Below are 18,525 nucleotides of genomic sequence, written 5' to 3'. Positions count from 1 at the left end.
CTTGCCTGAAGGCAGAGGTGTTAAGTTTTTTTTAACAAGGGTCTTTGTTAAGAGAAGGGTTCAATCAGTGAGCAAACAACTGGTAAAAGTAATTTACAAGCTGAACTGTTTTTTTTTTCTTTCTACTCAGGGATAGCCAGTTAGAAAGTCTCTGTTACCTCAGCAGCAGCCTGAGCTGAGTGCCTCCCAGTTTCAGTCAACTGCAGAGGGGTGTGGCCCAGCACAAGAAAACAGGAAAATGACTACCAAAGAAGTAGCTAACAAAATAGAACTGGCCAGACTAGAAGCAGAAGAAAATGAAAAAAAACATCAGAGACTGCTTCAATTAAAATAACTTGAGAAAGAGCAGAGAGAAAGAGAAGAGAAAGCCAAAGAGGAGGCCCTCAAGAGAGCTATGGAGCTGAGAGAAAAAGAGATGAAGCATGAACTGGAATTAGCACAGGCTAGGCCGGATATACCAGCCAATCCTAACAACCCCTCTCCAGGTACCACTTCCCATCCCAGAAAATTCCCCACCTACAAGACAGGCGATGATACTGAGGCCTTCTTAGAAAATTTTGAAAGGGCCTGCCTTGGATACATCATCACTACAGACCAGTACATGGTAGAGCTGAGGCCGCAGCTCAGTGGACCCTTAGCAGAGGTGGCAGCTGAAATGCCTAAGGAACACATGAACAGTTATGAACTTTTTAAAAACAAGGCCAGAATCAGAATGGGGCTAACACCTGAGCATGCCCTTCGGCGGTTCAGAGCCCTAAGGTGGAAACACGATGTGTCATTTACCCGACATGCCTACCACATTGGGAAAAATTGGGATGCCTGGATATCAGGAGCAAATGTTAAATCTACGGAAGAGTTGCCCTTCCTAATGCAAATGGAGCAGTTTTTAGAGGGTGTTCCTGAGGAAATAGAAAGGTACATCCTAGATGGGAAGCCCAAAACTGTAACCGAGGCGGGGGAGATTGGAGCCAAATGGGTGGAGGTGGCAGAAAAGAAAAAAACTAGTAGCAGTTGGAGCGAATATCAGAAGGGGCAACCTGAAACCAAACCTTACCACCGGGGACAACCCAAGGCCCCACCCACATCCCAAGGGAAACCCCAGATGCCTTCTCACCCCACCACACCAGTCTCCACCAGCCAACATCGCCCCGGTGATACCTTAGCAGGGCGATGTTTTAAATGTAATGAACTGGGACATATAAAGGCTCACTGCCCCAAGAACCCCAACCGATTACAGTTCATTACACCACAATCACACCAAAGATCCCCAGACCCAGATGCCTCTTTCATACCCTCAGAGCGAAGGGAAACCTTGAGAGTGGGCGAAAAGAAGATTATCGCTTGGAGGGACACTGGGGCACAAGTGTCAACTATCCACCAATCCCTAGTGGACCCCAAACTCATCAACCCGGAGGCTCCAGTGACAATTCAGCCCTTCGTGTCACAGTCTGTAACCTTGCCTACAGCCAAGTTGCATGTCCAGTACAAGGGCTGGTCAGGAATTAAGACTTTTGCAGTCTATGACAATTATCCCATCCCCATGCTGCTGGGGGAAGACTTGGCCAACCATGTGAAGCTAGCCAAGAGGGTGGGAATAGTCACCCGCAGCCAGGCTAAGCAAGCTTTCACATCCATCCCTGTTCCTGAGCTGTCCCCCAGGGCCCCGTCTGTGTTACCAGAGACCCAAACAAAGGTGGTGGAACTGGATCCCCTGCCAATGACTGCAACAGCCGTAGTGGATCCAATCCCAGAGACCCAGACAAAGCCAGTCCTAGAACCAGAACTGGCAACGCGACCAGCAACAGACCCATTGCCAGCACTGAGTCCAGCGCTTGCAAACCCGTCTACCACTCCAACGCCAGAGGGCACCAGCGAGCCTGAACCGGCAGAAGCAGCAGATAACCCTACCCAAGAGGCTCAGCCAGAGCCTGAAATACCACATAGTGCACCAGCAGACAGCGGTTCACAGTCAATGGAAACAGCCCCAGAACCTGCATTGCTTCCAGAGGGACCAAGCCCCAGTCCACAGTCCAAGGAGGAACTGATGTCTCCAGCATCAAGGGAACAGTTCGAGGCCGAGCAGGAAGCAGATGACAGCCTTCAGAAAGCTTGGGCGGCGGCACGGGGCACCCCACCGCCTCTCAGCTCTTCTAATCGATCCCGGTTTGTTGTAGAACAAGGACTTTTATACAAGGAGACTCTTTCTGGTGGGCACCAGGAAGACTGGCATCCTCAAAGACAGTTGGTAGTTCCCACTAAGTATCAGGTAAAGCTCTTGAGCTTAGCCCATGATCATCCCAGTGGCCATTCTGGGGTGAACAGAACCAAAAACCAGATGGGGAAATACGCTTTTGCATGGACTACCGTAAGCTAAATGCTGTAACTCGTCCTGACAACTATCCAATGCTACGAACAGATGAGCGATTGGAGAAATTGGGACATGCCCAATTCATCTCTACTTTAGACTTAACCAAAGGGTACTGGCAAGTACCACTAGATGAACCCGCTAAGGAAAGGTCAGCCTTCGTCACCCAGGCAGGGGTGTATGAATTCAATGTACTCCCTTTCAGGTTGCGAAATGCACCCGCCACCTTCCAAAGACTTGTAGATGGTCTCCTAGCAGGATTGGGAGAATCTGCAGTTGCCTACCTCAATGATGTGGCCATTTTTTCTGATTCATGGACAGAACACCTGGAGCACCTGGAAAAAGTCTTCGAGCGCATCCGGCAGGCAGGACTAACTGTTAAGGCTAAAAAGTGTCAAATAGGCCAAAACAGAGTGACTTACCTGGGGCACCAGGTGGGTCAAGGAACTATAAATCCCCTACAGGCCAAAGTGGATGCTATCCAAAAGTGGCCAGTTCCAAAGTCAAAGAAAAATGTCCAATCCTTCTTAGGCTTGGCCGGATATTATAGGCGATTTGTACCACACTACAGCCAAATCGCCGCCCCGCTGACAGACCTAACCAGAAAGAAACAGCCAAATGCAGTTCAGTGGACTGATGAGTGTCAAAAGGCCTTTCACCAGCTTAAGGCGACACTCATGTCTGACCCTGTGCTAAGGGCCACAGACTTTGACAAACCGTTCCTAGTAACCACAGATGCGTCCGAGCGGGGCGTGGGAGCAGTTTTAATGCAGGAAGGACCAGATCAAGAATTCCATCCTGTCGTGTTTCTCAGCAAGAAACTGTCTGAGAGGGAAAGCCACTGGTCAATCAGCGAAAAGGAATGCTACGCCATTGTGTACGTGCTGGAAAAGCTACGCCCATATGTTTGGGGACAGCGTTTCCAACTACAAACAGACCATGCTGCGCTACAGTGGCTTCATACCACCAAGGGGAATAACAAAAAACTTCTTCGGTGGAGTTTAGCTCTCCAAGATTTTGATTTTGAAATACAACACATTTCAGGGGCTTCTAACAAAGTGGCTGATGCACTCTCCCGGGAAAGTTTCCCAGAATCAACTGGTTAAAAATTGTTCTTGGAATGTGGAACATATTGTTAGTTTTTATATAATCAGTAGTATGTCTAAAGGTGCATGTGTCTTATTAACTCTGTTTTCTCCTAGAGCTCCAGGAAGAAATCACAGCCAGTGTGGAACCAGCTGTCCAACACTATCTGTGATTTGGGGGGCGTGTCATAACTATAAACGGAAGGTTAACAGCTCTCCTGTGTACAGTACTATAAAATCCCTCCTGGCCAGAGACTCCAAAATCCTTTTCCCTGTAAAGGGTTAAGAAGCTCAGGTAACCTGGCTGACACTTGACCCAAAGGACCATAAGGGGACAAGATACTTTCAAATCTGGGGTGGGGGAAGGCTTTTGTTTGTGCTCTTTGTTGAGAAGTTGTTCGCTCTTGGGACTGAGAGGGACCAGACATCAATCCAGGTTCTCCAAATCTTTCTGAACAAGTCTCTCATATTTCAAACTTGTAAGTAAACAGCCAGGCAAGGCGTGTTAGTTTATCTTTGTTTTCTCAACTTGTAAATGTACCTTTTGCTAGAGTGTTTATCTCTGTTTGCTGTACTTTGAACCTAAGGCTAGAGGGGGGTCCTCTGAGCTCTTTAAGTTTGATTACCCTGTAAAGTTATTTTTCCATCCTGATTTTACAGAGAGGATTTTTACCTTTTTCTTTAATTAAAAGCCTTCTTTTTAAGAACCTGATTGATTTTCCTTGTTTTTAGATCCAAGGGGGTTGGATCTTGATCCACCAGGAGTTGGTGGGAGGAAGGAGGGGGGATGGTTAATTTCTCCTTGTTTTAAGATCTAAGGGGTTTGGATCTGTATTCACCAGGGAATTGGTGAAGGTCTCTCAAGGCTACCCAGGGAAGGGAATTAGCTTTGGGATGGTGGCAGCGGACCAGATCTAAGCTGGTAGTTAAGCTTAGAAGTTTTCATGCAGGCCCCCACATTTGTACCCTAAAGTTCAAAGTGAGGAAGCAGCCTTGACAGGGTGTAATAATATCACCCTGATTCAGTGCTATGCTCTGACAAATAACAGTGATGATGAAGTAAAGGATAAATTCTACCTTACACTACAGGTGGAGTTAGAGAGAGTATCATGCCTCAACCTAATTATCGTCATGGGAGACCTGAATGCCAAGGTCCGAAAGGACAGCACAAACAATGACAGAGCAATGGGAAGACATGGGTGTGGCACCATGAATGAAAATTAAGAAAGGCTTGTTGATTTCTGTAATATGAATGGCCTAGTCATCGGTGGAATCCTATCTGAACATTGTGAAATTCACAAGCTGACATGGTGTTCTCCAAATGACAGAGATAAGAACCAGATTGACCATATCATGATCAATGGCAAATGGCGATGCTCATTGACAGATGTGAAAGTGAGAAGGGGTGCAGATGTTGGCAGCAACCCTCACCTCATGATAGCCTCTATCAAGCTAAAACTGAGAAGTGAGAGTCCACCAATCAAGGGACCTAAGTGTTATGATATTGACAAGCTAAAGTCCCTTGAAATACAGAAAGCCTTCGTTCTGCAGTTAAAGAACAGGTTTCAAGCACTTGCAGACCTTGATGAAGAGGAGGGGAATGCAGATGAGGAGATCAACAAGAAGTGGGACAAAGAACCAGTAATTTATAAATAGAGCCATGAAGCCTGTCTAGGCTACAGGTAGAAGAGAAGGAAGGAGTGAATTACACCCAGCACATGGAATGCCATAGAAACCAGATGAGCCCTGAAGAAAAAAGTTTTAGACACAAAATCCCAGAAGCTAAAGGACAAATACCACGAGCAGTATAGCAAGGCACACTGGGAGGTCAAACACCTTATGAGAGTGGACAAACAGCATAATATTGATAATCTGGCAACACAAGCAGAGGATGCAGCTGCTCGTGATGAACAAGGAATCGTCTACAAAATGACGCAGCTTATCAGTGGTAAATGGCAGACACCAACAAATACTCTCATCAGGAGCAAACAAGAACACCTACTAACAACTGAAAAAGAACAAGAAATGTGCTGGACAGAGCATTTTAGAGAATTGCTGAACAGGGAGCCACCTAAAGAGGAAGCAAACATCCAGGAGGCAGAAGAAGATCTTGATATCAACATAGACACCTCAACTAAGGAAGAGATCAAGTGCCAGATGAGTGGACCAATGGGGTTATAGTGAAGATACTAAAGAAAGGAATCCTCAGTGATTGTAATAACTGGCGTGGTATCACACTTTTATCTGTGCCAAGCAAAGTATTGTGTAAGATCATAGTCCAGCATCTATCAAAGGCGGTCTATAGTGTTCTCAGAAAAGAGCAAGCTGGTTTTTGGAAAGGGCGTGGATGCACAGACCAGATCTTCACTCTACGAAACATAATAGAATTGTGCTTAGAATGGCAACAGCAACTCTACATACATTTCATAGACTATGAGAAGGCTTTTGATAGCATTCACAGGACCAGTGTATGGAGCATTCTGTGGGCGTATGGAATTCCTTTCCGTATAATCAACATAATCAAAAGCTTCTATTTCAACTTTACATGCAGTGTTGATCAGAGTGAGCTCAGTTTTGAAGTCAAAACAGGAGTATGCCAGGGGTATGTCATGTCTGCAATCCTCTTCAACATTGCCATTGACTGGGTAATCCGGCTGTCACAGAGTTTGGGGGAGGCAAAGCCCTGCACCCCCAGCTTCCTGCGATTCACCATGACTTTTAGCCAGGCAGTAAAACAGAAGGTTTATTAGATGACAGGAACATAGTCCACACCAGAGCTTGTAGGCATAAACGGGACCCCCTTAGTCAGGTCCTTCTGGGTAGTAGCGAACTTAGCCCCCAACCGCAAAGTTCTCTACGGTTCCCCTGCCAGCTCAAGACTGAACCTCTCCCACCCCTCCTTTCTTGCCTTTTCCTCTTTTCCAGGCCAGGAGGTCACCTGATCTCTTTATTCTCCAACACCTTTAGCTATCCCCTGGCAGGGGGAAAGGGCCCCAGCCATTAGTTGCCAGAAGACAAAGTGCCAGCCATTTATGCACACTGGCCCTTTGCTCTGCAACAATCTCACCCCCTAAAAACTTAAAAAATGCATAGGGGAAACTAAGGTACCCACACACTATTAAATAAAACATTAAAAACAGTCCCACTTCATCACATCGGCATACAAAAGAAGACATGCCAAGAAGCATTAAATGGACACTCTTCTCATCCCTTGAAGACCTGGACTTCCCGGATAATGTCGGTCTCCTATCACACCATATACAAGAAAAAACAACTCAACTCAATGCATTCAGCCAGCAAATTGGACTGAAAACCAACTGCAATAAGACAGATATCATAGAATATCAGGGTTGGAAGGCACCTCAGGAGGTCATCTAGTCCAACGCCCTGCTCAAAGCAGGACCAATCGCCAGACAGGTTTTTGCCCCAGATCCCTAAATGGCCCTCTCAAGGATTGAATTTACAATCCTGGGTTTAGCAGGCCAATGCTCAAACCACTGAGCTATTCCTCCCCTCCTTTAATATTGCATCACCAGTACGGATAGAGGATTATGTTCCCACCAGTGTAGAAGCATTCACATACTTGGGCAGGACGGTGGAACAAGCCAGGACATCCAGAACAAAATCAATAAAGTCAGGAACACCTTCAGGAGCTTAAATACAGTCTGGAAATCATCAAAATACAACACCCAAACTCAAGATTTATAAGAACTGCATACTTTCAATACTACTTTATAGTGCATAATGCTGGGGAATGAGAAAGTATGGCATGTCCAAACTGTCTTCATTCCATACAACCTGCCTCAGAAAAATCCTCCATATCTTTTGGCATAAGATATCTCAAACCAAGATCTATTGACACAATGCAGCCAAGAGGATCTGAGCACCATCATTGCCAGCAGGTGTTGGAGATGGATCGGTCATGTGCTTCGGATGGAAACTGATTTCATCAGTAGAGTGGCAATAAGATGGACACCTGAAGGCAAGCGAAAATGAGGCCGCCCAAAAACAACATGGCAAAGAGCTGTGGAAGCTGATCTGAAAAACCTGGGGCACAGCTAGGGAACCATTGAAAGACTTGCCAGAAACAGACAGGATTGGAGGAGCTTCATCACTGCCCTAAACGCCAGAGGCGTAATAAGAACATGATGATGATGATGATGTATTGTGAGCTTCTGTGACTGTGTAAATCACCAGACAGAACAGAGACATGAATTAGTGTGAGGGGGTGATCTTCAACAAAAAGTGTTATGCCCTTCCCAAAAGGAAAGACTATCAATATCAGATGGACTACTGTGGATGTTGCAACTGAAAGTTATCGATGTACTGTCAACAAGAAGACCAAAGACTGTTGTTGTTCTGCCTCCTCAGTGAAGATGAGTCATTCAAGGAACTCCTCATATCAGCTGACCTTTGCAGCTGAAAGCATGTGAGAAGGAGAGAATATAATCCCTAACAAGAAGGCATTGATCATCTCTATGCTGCTTGGGCTCTGGGGAGCGAAGTGTGTTTCCAGGCATACACACAAGATCCCCAGCTGTTTAGCCTGGGTTAGTCCTAAAGGACATATACAGCTTTCTTATTATAGAAGTTTCTATTACCTTTTGAAACTTAAGATTGTAACCCATTTGTGTATCTGTTTAGCCATTTCAACCTTGTAAATAACTCTCCTGTTTCCTTTTCCTATTTAATAAATATTTATATAGTTCATTATAGGATTGACTACAAGTGTCTCTTGTAGTGTCTCTGGAGGATCTTAACAGAAGCTACAAAGTTAGACATCTTAAATCAGCAGGTCCAGATAACTTGCATCCAGGAGTTTGAAAAGACATGCCTGAGGAATGCATTGAACCATTAATATTGATTTTCAATAAGTCTTGGAGCTCTTGGAAAGTTCCAGAAGACTGGAAGAAAGCTACTGTTGTGACATTTTTTCAAAAGAGCTAACAGAATGACCTGGGTAATTATAGGCCTGTTAGCCTGACATTGATCCCAGGCAAGATTATGGATCAGCTGATATGGGACTCCATTAATAAACAACTAAAGGAGGGTAACATAATTAATGCCAATCAGGATGGATTTATGGAAAATAGATCCTGTCAAACTAACTTATCTTTTTTGACGAGATTACAACTTTGGTTCATAAAGGTAATAGATATAATGTAATATATTTAGACTACTGTAAGGTGTTTGATTAGTTACAACACAACATTTTCATTAAAAAACTAGAATGATATAAAATTAACATGGCAAACATTAAATGGATAAAAACTGGATAACTCATAGGTCTCAAAATGTAACTGTAAATGGGGAATTGTCATCAAATGGGTCTGTTTCCAATGGAGTCCTTCAGAGGATCAGTTCTTTGCCCTATGCTTTTTAACATCTTTATCAATGACCTGGAAGAAAACATAAGATCATAAATGATAAGGTTTACAGATGACACAAAAATTGGGAAAGTGATAAACAATGAAGTGGGGCAGGTCACTGATTCAGAGTGATCTAGATTGTTTGGTAAACTGGGCCCAAGCAAACAATATCCATTTTAATATTGCTAAATTTAAATGTATATGTCTGTAAATAAAAAATGGAGACCATAAATACAGGATGGGAGATGCTATCCTGGGAAGTCGTGACTTTGAAAAGATTTGGGGGTGGGGATGGATAATCAGCGGAACATGAGGTCCTGATGTGATGCTATGGCCAAAAGAACTAATGTGATCCTGGGACACATAAATAGGGGAATCTCAAGTAAGAGTGGAGAGGTTATTTTACCTCTGTGTTTGGTACTGGTGTGACCATTGCTGGAACTCTATGTCCAGTTCTGGTGCCCACAATTCAAAAAGGATGTTGATAAATTAGAGATGGTTCACAGAAGAGCCATGAGAATGTTTAAAATATCAGAAAACATGCCTTATAGTGCTAGATAGACTCAAGGAGCTCACTCTAATTTAACAAAAAGAAAGTTAAGGTAATAGACTTGATTACAGTACCTAGATGGGGAACAAATATTTAATATTGGGCTTCAATCTAGCAGAAAGGTATAATACAAGCCAACGGCTGGAAGTTGAAGCTAGACAACTTGAGACCAGAAATAAGGTGTAAATTTTTAATGGAACAATTTACCAAGAGTCTTGGTAGATGCTCCATCATTGACAATTTTAAAATCGAGATTGAATGTTTTTTCTAGATGATATGCTTTAGTAATTATTTTGGAGAAGTTCCACGGCCTGTGTTATAGTGGAGGTCAGACCATATGATCACAATGATCCATTCTGGCCTCAGAATCTATTAATGGATGAAATATGAGTGTTAAAGAGATGCTGGGAAATCTGTCTGTTTGTATGTACTGTGCCTAATGGGTAATAGTAAATATTGTATTCGGCATTTTTATCTGGTAATATCCATATTCAATTTTAGAAGTTCTAGTATTATGAGAAGCTATGGGCTCCTTTGTACTGCAAGAGCATTATATATGCCCAAATCAGGCAGAGACATTTTGAACCACAAACAATCGACTACAAACCATCACCATCACTTGGCCCACTAACTGATCTCCTTCAGGTCAATAATCAGCATTCCAATCCATAGATCAGGTTCAAAGAACTGACATAACAGCAACTCACAAAAGAATACACCTCCCATTCCCTAAATATGGAATGTCCACTTCTAATTACAGGGGCCCAAGGCCCAGGTCAGGCATTATTTAATCATACAACACTGACCCTGCAGAAATAGAATCCCTACATTATTAAGAAAAAGTTTATAGCTTTGCCGTGGGACCCAAACTGACTTTAGGCACTGAAAAATTACAAGCTATCGAATCTTAAATACTTTCAATTTTTATTCAAAGACTTCAAAAAGTAGTTCTATAATATATATGATACACAGAGATTATAGGAAGGTTTGGCATAAAGGTTTTATTATCACCTGGTTAGGAGGACCTGAATAATTGACTGAAGATTTTGCCACAGATGAATAATGCAGCCTCTACAAAGCCATGTCAATGAAATCTTTACACTATATTAGTGTATTTTACAGATATGTAATTGTGTATCTGTAAAATGAAAGAGATGTGACACTTAAAATGAATAACAATCTTCTTCTAGCTGAGAATAATTATTCAATTTCCCATGGAATAGCAAAAAAGGAATATTTCCAAAGAAGCAATTAAAAAGTTTTTTTTTAAAAGAACATTGTTAATATATAGGAATAATTATTTTTTCCTACTCACAAGAAGCAGTACAACCCACTTAAATTATAAAAAGGCTCCTAGAAATGTAGTTATTGTAAAGAAATCCACTGAAATGAGAGGAAGGATATTCTTCCTTGGAGATGCAGGAGGGAGTGGTTGTTAAGGCAATGGTGGGGACTTAAGAAATCTGAGTTTATTCTATTATACTTCTTTCTGACCTTACAAAAGTTATTTTTCTTCTTAATGCCCTGTAAAATGGGAATAACAAAAATGGGAATAACCCCCGAATGGGGTACAGTGAAAACAAATTCATGCAATTTTGAGTGCCAGTAAATCCTATAAAAATAACAACAGTTTAACAAAAGTCTCCTATACCATTTAAGGAAGAGTAGTCTTGTACAATTATGAAAACAAGTAATACATCTAAAAATCATATAAACCACGGAACTAGAAACTTACCACTTCAGCAGTTTCAGTTGTTAAGACGCTACATCCGTTGTTCATAAGTAAGGTCCCAGAGTTCTCACTGCACAGAACATTCTCTGATATCTGGGCATTAGATTTCAGGAAAGAAAATTCATTTTTCTTAGATTCTGAGGATAAACATAGCTGATAAGAATAAGGCAAAGTACCCTCATCAAAATTTGATGGGAATGTAGGGACAGTCTTGGAAAAAGGATCAGGACCAAAACACTGAAGTAATTTAGGTTTCCTTGAACTTCGCAATTTCATCACAATGGCCAGTGCCATTGTCAGGAGGAACAAAAATGAGATCAAGGCTAAAGCCAGCACCAAGTAAAACTGTAAATCAGACTGAGGTGCCGAGTCACCGGGTTGGTCACTCATTTCCGGAAGAGCCTCTTGGAAGTTCTCAGCAAACACCAGGTTGAGAGTCACTGTGGCGGAGAGAGGCGGCTGCCCGTTATCCTTTACCAGGGTGACCAGCCTGTGCTTCACAGCATCTCTGTCCGCAAAGGCGCGGGCTGTCCGGATCTCCCCGCTGTGCAGCCCCATGCTGAAAAGCGACGGTTCCGTGGCCTGGAGGAGATGGTAGGAGAGCCAGGCATTGTGTCCTGAGTCAGCATCTACCGCCACCACCTTAGTCACCAGATAACCTGCCTCGGCCGAGCGAGGGACCATCTCGAACAAGGCGGAGCCATCGGCTCCCAGGGAAGGGTACAGGATGCGAGGGGCGTTATCATTCTGATCCAGAATAAACACCCTGACGGTGACATTGCTGCTGAGAGGCGGGGACCCGCCATCTCGGGCCTTCACTTGCACTTCAAACTCCCGGAATTGCTCATAGTCGAAGGAGCGCTGCGCATAGATAGCTCCGGTCTGGGAGTTAATGGAGATGTAGGAGGAGAGAGGCACCTCCTGGAGGTTGCTGCTCAGGATGGAGTAAGTGAGTCGGGCGTTCCGGTCCAGATCCCGGTCTGAGGCTTTTACACTGAAAATAGAGCCCCTCGAGGGATTGTTCTCTGGCACATAGGCGGTGTAGGAAGGTTTTTGAAAGACAGGGGCGTTGTCATTGATATCTGAGATCTGCAACAGGATGGTTTTCTGGGTGGAGAGGGGGGGAGAGCCGTTGTCTGTGGCTGTGATCGTGATATTGTACACCGGGGTCCTTTCCCTGTCCAGGGTGCTGTCTGTGAGGAGCTTGTAGTAATTATTAGTAGATGAAATTATTTTAAATGGCAAATTATCTTGAATGCGACAGGTGACGTCTCCATTTCCTCCATCATCGCGGTCTCGGGCTTTGATGAGAGCTATCACTGTTCCGGGAAGTGAGTCTTCGGGAATGGGACTGGATACGGATGTCAATGTCACTTCGGGGGCGTTGTCGTTCTCATCGAGAATTTCTATTTGAACTTTAGAGTGGGCAGTCAGACTTCCCTCATCCCTGGCTTCCACGTCAATCGTGTAGCTATTTTTTTCTTCAAAGTCCAAAATACCTTTTGCTGTAATCTTTCCATTACTAGCATCCAAACCGAACAGTTGCTGCGCGCTCTGCGGTATGTTGCTGAAAGAATATGTTATTTTGGCATTTGTACCTTCATCCGCATCAGTTGCTTTCACCTGAAGCACTAAGGTTCCCTTCGGTAGGTTTTCTCTCATGCTGACTTTGTAGATTTTTTCAGTGAATATAGGGGGGTTGTCATTGGCATCAATAATGTTAATCTTAATCGGAACTGTCCCCGTTTTGACTGGCTCTCCCCCATCCACAGAGGACAAGATTAAATGAAGAGACCTTTCTTTTTCTCGATCCAAAGGTTTCTCTAACACTAATTCTGCATATTTGTTGCCGTCCGGATTTTCCTTCCGTTCCAAAACAAAATATGGATTTGGACTTAGATGGTAACTCTGCAGTGAGTTGATTCCAACATCGGGATCTTGCGCAGGTTCTAGCGGAAATCGCGCACCAGGTTGTGCTAATTCATTAATTTCTAAATCGATATTATTTTTAAGGAATCGCGGTGTATTGTCATTAATGTCCTGGATTGCCACGTTCACATGGAAAACATTTAAAGGGTTTTCAACCACAACTTCTAAATTTAAGACACAAAGGGGTTTCTCGCCGCATAGTTTCTCCCGGTCTAACCTGTAATTTACATACAGCTTGCCCTGTTCCTCATTTAAAGTGAAATATTTATTTTCCGAATTCACACGGATCTTTCGCAGAGGCAGTTCTCTCACATTCAGCCCCAAATCCTTGGCGAGGTTCCCCACAAGGGACCCTTTGGCCATTTCCTCAGGAATCGAATAACGAATCTGCTCCGAGACCGCCCGGCAGAACAAAGAGAATAAGAAGGGAAACAACAGTATTTGTAGTCTCACTGCTCCGGCTGTCTGTCTGTGTCTGTTTTCCATCTCAGTCACTCTCAGCGCCTTTGTTTCCTTTCCCGGTGTATTTTGAATAGATATTCCGGACCAAATTCTCCTCAGATTGTAAGATTCCTCCGTAATAAAACATAAATAAAATCCATTCCCGTTAATTTTACCTCGGAAATCCGATACAGCGGAAGGACTTCTTTTGGCAGAAACACTGTCCCTCTGCTCTCCTTCATCCGAGATCGGCACTGCGTAACACTATAATGGCTTTCCAGTGGGCTCCGGTGGATCTCCGGCCGGCTGCAGCCCTCGCTCCGCATTGGCCAACAGCGGCACTCTGAGTCTTAGTGAGGGAATTGCAACGCTAAATGAATTGCATCGTGAGAGGGGAAATCACAGGAGCCCAAAATAGGAGGAAGTGTAAGTTCTTGCTTCCACATGACTAATTTTGGAGGGTAAAAGATTATAAAGCGGCAGACAAGAAGGCAGTCCTCAAGACAGGTGTTTTGAGAAAGATGTAAAACTGAATGAGTTAGATTCACTCTGAAAAGGTGCAAAGTTACACTTTGATTTTGGATTACAATATATCTGCCTCAAGAGAAATCAACGAGTTGATTCAATATAATAGAAGTAATTGACTGGAGGATTAATATGACATTAAGTAGATTGTCAGTATTATAATTAATTTTATATAAGACATCACAGTTCCCTAACAACAAAGTTCGGAGTGATCTTGTGTGGAAATTCTCTTGTTTACAAAAGAGATAACATTATATTTAATCTATAAAGAACAAAGAAAGTCAACTATTTTCGATGCTGAAAATGTATAGCACGCTTCCCTGATAAGAATAAACACTTTTCAACTCCCTTTTCAGGATTAAAACATAGGTGCAAAACTCTTGCCCATTTTGGATTTGTGTTTAAAATAATCTATGAATGGTTTTATGATTTAAGCATTGGGCCTTGAGTCTGGAGATCTGGGTTCTCTTCTCAGCTCTGCCACAAATTTCCTGTGCATGACATTTGGAAAGTCACTTAGGCCAATTTTTTCAACGTTGTGTGCTTCAAGTAAGGTAATTAAATTCATAATTACAAATATACGTAAGTGACTTGATGTTCAGGTATGTGGAATATGTTTTCCAATTGATTTTACTGGGATTTTTATCTACCACCAAATCTTGAAACAGACCACTTATTTAAATGTTTAAAATGTAGGTGCCTAATTTTAAGCATGCAGATTTGAAAAAAGAAGTTGGCCTCTGTGCTTGACCTTCCCCATATTTAAAATTGTGATAATAAATTTTTATTAAATAGACAGGATTATTGGGAAACTAATATTCATTGTAATTTTAATGTCCTTGGGGGCTGATCTAAAGGGGCTGATGGCAGAGGAGAAACACTCCTGTTGATTTCTGTAAGCAAAGATCAAACCCTTGGTTGGACAGCATTATATAACTGTGAAGCATAACCATGATGTTCCAATGACAGCAATCCATCATAAAGAAAATAAAGCATTAGGGTCATTTAAGGTAAGGACTTTTTATTCTCAAGTAATTGAATAGTTATAATCCACGTCAGGTTCCCAAGATCTCATCTCCTGAGGAACAAATGGAATGATCCACAGGAGAATAATTCATAACCGCATCAGTGATGAAGCACCCAGTATATCCCACATCATTGAGACCTGGCTGGATGACACCTGTACTAGCCCACTTCATCCTCCTAGGATGGTCAGTGTATCACAGGCCTAGGCAAGACAAGACAGCAGGCAGCACTGCATTCATCTTCTCATCAAACATCAAATCCAAAAAAGTAAGACAACATTCAAATTAATTCATCTGACAATAGAAATCAGAGCCAAAGCTAACGTAGTTTTGATGCTTTTTAAACACATGACTGACTAAAGGATTCATAAAGGAGCTCACTGATACCTTTTCAGTTATGGTGGTGACATACCCCAGCTTGTCATCCTGGAAGATTTCAAAATACATATTTAAAAGGCTGCAAATGCAAAAGCCCCAAAATGCATCTCCTCTCTTGACTCTTCAGGACTTTCACTGGTAATCTCATGTCCAGCCTATGCAGCTGGTCATACCCTGGACCTGACCTTCAGCCTAGATATCAAGATCAAGGACATCAAAACGCAGCCACTGTCTTGGATAGACCATCACCTCATTACAGCAGTGATCAGAGATCTTCCAGTTCTGAAGTAACGAGACCAGTGATCCTGATTTGGCCATGAGGACACATGGACACCAAGAATTCCCAAAGGCTGCTAAAAGACAACAGCATTCCCCCCATAGAATGAGAAGAGGAGGACGTGGTGAATCATTATCACTGTACATGAGCCTTGATCATTAACTGAATGGTCCCCAAATGGCCACTTCCTCTCCATGGCCCACACAGAATTCCTGGGTTTTCTGACATTCTGCACTGAATAAAGAAAGAGGGATGGCAAATTAAGTGCTAATGGTGGAAAACAAAAGCTGATACACAGAGGATGAAATGTAATAAGTTCCTCAAACCCTGTACTGAGGCTTTATTACAGGCCAAAATAACCCTCCTATTAACCTCCACTGAGGATACCAAATCCTACCATAAGGAGCTACCCAGAGTGGAAAACCAGTTCCTTAATCCTTAATTACAACAACCTGCATCAGAACTGAGTACCAAGCCCTGCAAAGAGCTATCATCCTACTTCACTAAGAAGATCACGCACATTCAGAAAACCTTTTCAAGGAGCCTGGATCCACTCTACCTGTACTCACCAATCAACAGACTATATGCATTCCTGGAATTCAGTGCATTCACTCATCAAGAAGTTAAGGACACTCTTAAAAAGTCCCAACCCAAGACTTCTGAATCAGATACATGCCCTTCCTGACTTGTGAAAGAGTCATGAGCACCTGGTGCCACTCATGACAGAAATAGCCAATGTCACATTCAGAGAAGGAATCTACCCTTCTTCCTTCAAACATGCGGTCATCTAACCAACATCAAAGAAACCCACCCTGCATACATCAGTTCTAGCCATCTATCACCCAAAGTAAAAGCTCCCATTCCTGAATAAACTCACAGAATAGCTACACAAAGGCCAACTACAATCTTACCTAACTAACATTAATATTCTAGACCTGGCACAATCTGCATTCAGACCAGTAGATGGAACTGAAATGGATTGTGTGGCACTGATGGATAATTTCCTTCAGTCAATGGATAAAAGGCAGACATCCATTCTCATCCTCTTGGACAAGTAGCACTTTCTATCATCTCTGGTTAGCTAGGAGACTCCCCATCCTGGCAGAGGATGACCTGACCTCAATTATTCTCTTGACTGGTCTATAGCTATGTGATATGACTGGCATAAATCCTTCAGTGTTAAGGAAATTCCATATAGTATAGAGCACTGTAGTGCATCTTCTCAACAACACAGGATACCACTAGCACTTCAAACCTGTCCTCTACTCTCTACCTTGGCTTCCCATACAAGAATTGAATAAAGTTCAAGATATCAGTCATATTCAAAGCTCTGTATGGCCTCGGGTCTAGGATATCAAAAAGATTGCCTAAAGATGCAGGATGAACATCTTGGTGGACAATTTTGCTCCTCTGGCAAAAAGGAACTCTTTATCATAAGGGCAAAGCTTGTCTGTATGGGAGACAGAACTTTCTTGGGGCTAGTCCAAGACTTTAGGAGTAACTCCCCCCCCCCCTCCACTAAGGATAATAACAAACCGCACCACCTTCCACTCCAAGTGTAAGGCACATTTCTTTAACCTTGCCTTCTTTAACAGAGAACAAAGATAGATATAAGTCATGTCACTTAATATACTACTGGAAAGAACTCAGATACTATGGTGATGAGTGCAGTATAAGAGCCTATATAGAATAGAATAGAACTATTAAGTGTTCTAAATAGGAAACATCACAAGGAATTTTGAAAATTTCACTTATAAACCCAATCGTCAAAGGACGCCACCAGGATCCAACATAAGGCTCTGATAAATTGTTTTTGTATATGAGTCAGAGTTCATTGCATTACCAACGACCAAGGGATTTAATATAGTGACTAGTTAGCTCTCATTTCAAATATATAATTGTGACTATGTAGGAGAATGTTTTCTCTAATAATAAAATTATTACAAAGTCATGCTATAACCTCCTTTATAAACGTTGAATCAAACCATTAAATGTTTCAAGGCCCAATGGTAACACACAAACAACAAAAAATATAGAGATTATCACATATTATAATGATGCCATATATCCTAGTTTCATAATTCTGCATTTCTGACATTTACATAATAATAATAATAGATACGAGTGGAATTTAAATGAGTTTGGTTTAAAAATTGGATTAATCCTCTTAAAGCTGAGAGGTATATCTTCACCAGGCAAGTTAATAATCTACAAATAATTATAAAGTAATGATTATGACCCGACTCAGCAAAGTATCTGTATCAATAGGGTTATTGACTTGTTTACATGTATACAGGTGTCTTAAGGAGCGTGCTGAATGAGTGCTTATATAACGTGCTGTATAAAAAAATGTCCATAACTTTCAAACGTGAAAGGCCAGACTAGTGGGAACATGTATATCAACAGGGAAACAAAATTAAAAGAACATGAGATAAATTATAGGACAAAACTACGATTTTACACGTGATTAAATTATATTATAGAAAAAATAAGGTAGTTCTTTTACTACGTTAAATTTAAGAGGTTCACGGTCTTCAAATCAAACTGTCTTCCAATAAAATTGAAGTACTATATACACTGAAATTTCTGTACTATCCCAAGTAGGTAACAGATATATGAAGATACAGGAAGAGAATCTACTTTCAGACAAACATTAAAAGGGTGTAATTTCACTGAAAAAAGAGAAACATATATTGTGCCATTTAAAAAGAAAAGGTAGATGATTGAAAATATATCAAAAGTCACACATATCCTAATGCCCCGAGAGCCAACCCTTGCAACACAGAAGCCACAGTTCACTATTGACTTCAGTGGGGCCTGGAATTACCTCCTTTCCTTATCTCACAAAC

General features: G+C 42.2%; 1 protein-coding gene across 1 annotated transcript in view; it reads right to left on the bottom strand.

Moving 5' to 3' along the window:
* The window catches only part of LOC128841919 (protocadherin gamma-B5-like), a 226,322-nt gene that overhangs the window by 180,394 nt on the left and 27,403 nt on the right, over positions 1-18,525 (bottom strand). The window lies entirely within an intron of this gene.

This window comes from Malaclemys terrapin, chromosome 8 (assembly GCF_027887155.1).
Source record: "Malaclemys terrapin pileata isolate rMalTer1 chromosome 8, rMalTer1.hap1, whole genome shotgun sequence".
NCBI lineage: Eukaryota > Metazoa > Chordata > Testudines > Emydidae > Malaclemys > Malaclemys terrapin.
Note: the sequence above shows the minus strand (reverse complement) of the source record. Positions and strands in the feature narration are given on the sequence as shown.